Below are 2,249 nucleotides of genomic sequence, written 5' to 3'. Positions count from 1 at the left end.
CCTCCACCTCCCAGGTTCAAACGATTCTTCTGCGTCAGCCTCCCAAGTAACTGGGATTGCAGGCAGGTGCCACCACACCTAGCTAACTTTTGTATTTTTAGTAGAGACAAGGTTTCACCAGGTTGACTGATGTTAAACGTGAGGTGATCTACTGCCTCAGCCTCCCAAAGTACTGTGATTACTTACAGGCATGAGCCACCATGCCCGGCCACAGACGGCTGTTAAACACAAAAAAGTGCTCAGTCTCCTTCACAATAAAATAAATGTAAATGATAACTACTCAGAGAATCCATTTTTCCACCTTACATCTGGCAAGGATCAAAGCTGGCTGTGTTGCTGAAGATGTGAGGAAATCCTGGCTCATGCACTGCTGAAGTGGGAGAAACTTGTACCCCTCTGGGGGACAATGTGACCATGTGTATAAAAATGTCAGCTGGGCGCAGTGGCTCACGCCTGTAATCCCAGCACTTTGGGAGGCCGAGGTGGGTGGATCACCAGGTCAGGAGTTCAAGATCAGCCTGCCCAACAGGATGAAACCCTGTCTCTACTAAAAATGCAAAAATTAGCCGGGCATGCTGATGCACACCTGTAATAACTACTCGAGAGGCTGAGGCAGGAGAATTGCTTGAACCTGGGAGGCGGAGGTTGCAGTGAGCCAAGATCGCACCACTGCACTTTGGCCTGGGCGACAGAGTGAGACTCCGTCTCCAAAAAAAAAAAAAAAAAAACGTCAAGTGCAGGTCACCTTTGACCCAGCAATTGCACTTCTTGGAATTTGTCCATGTGATATGCCACACAAGGAAGAAATGATGAAGGTAAAATGTTACCCACTGTAGCGTGGGTAAACTGTTATCCATTACTTGTGATAGCACAATACTGGAAACAACCCAAATGTCCATCAGTAGGCAACAGGCTGAGTACACAGTAGTATTTCCACACCATGGAGTACTACACACAGCTTCAAAACAAATTCGCCAACGGAATGGCCCTTATGTACTGACACAGCCCAGAATAGGGCCCTGATTTAAAAAGGACATGGTGAAAGTACAAGGCAGGCTTGCCTTGCAGTCTGCTGCTATCTGTGAGTATAAAAGGGAAATCAATATATATTTGTATTTGCTAGTAAATACCTATCTCTGGAAAGGTGACAAGAAACTGGTAACATTGACTGCTTTGAGGAGGGAAGATTAGGGTGCTGGAATCTGGGCTCCCAGAGAGGGAGGCTTTTTACTGTCCACCGTTTTGACCCTTTAACTATTTGTTGTTTTTTGTTTGTTTTGAGACCGAGTCTTGCTCTTTCACCCAGGCTGGAATGCAGTGATGCAGTCTCGTCTCACTGCAATCTCCGCCTCCCAGGTTCAAGTGATTCTTGTGCCTCAGCCTCCCAAGTAGCTGGGATTACAGGCGTGCATCACCAAGCTTGGCTAATTTTTGCATTTTTAGTAAAGACAGGGTTTCGTCATGTTGCCCGGGTTGGTCTCGAACTCCTGACCTCAAGTGATCCACCCGCCTTGGCCTCCCAAAGTGCTGGGATTGGCCGCGCCCAGCCAGTCTTTGAACTATTTGAATGATATATTATCCAAAAAAAAATTAGAATTTTAAAAGAAAACATAAGAAAAAGTGTTTTTTTCACCAATGTGGACAAGCTTTCCACCTTACACTGGAGGAGGGAGTCCGGCTCTGGGATCTCATTCTTGGAGGAATGGCTTAGAGCACCTATGCCACCTCTTACAGATGAGTCCACTGAGGCCACCAATAGTAGATCTGGAAAAAATACTTGCCCTACAGAGGACAGAAACTGAGGGATAATATGAGTACTACACAAAGTGCCTTTTGTTAAAAAAATGTTTTAAGCATTTGATTTATTTATTTAAAAAGATGGGGGTCTCACTACGTCACCCAGGCTGGAGTACAGTGGTGCTATCATAGCTCACTGCAGCCTCGAACTCCTGGGCTCAAATTATCCATCTTGACTGGGCGCAGTAGCTCACGCCTGTAATCCCAGCACCTAGGGAGGGCAAGGCGGGTGATCACCTGAGGTCAGGAGTTTCAGACCAGTCTGCCCAACATGGTGAAACCCCATCTCTACTAAAAATACAAAAATTAGCTGGGCATGGTGGCAGGCGCCTGTATTCCCAGCTACTCGGGAAGCTGAGGCAGGAGAATTGCTTGAACCCAGGAGGCAGATGTTGCAGTGAGCCGAGATTGCACCACTGCACTTCACCCTGGGCAACAGAGTGAGACTCTGT

Source organism: Mandrillus leucophaeus, unplaced genomic scaffold, assembly GCF_000951045.1.
Source record: "Mandrillus leucophaeus isolate KB7577 unplaced genomic scaffold, Mleu.le_1.0 Scaffold109, whole genome shotgun sequence".
Taxonomy (NCBI): Eukaryota; Metazoa; Chordata; class Mammalia; order Primates; family Cercopithecidae; genus Mandrillus; species Mandrillus leucophaeus.
The sequence above is the reverse complement of the archived record's forward strand: the minus strand, read 5'-3'. Positions refer to the sequence as shown.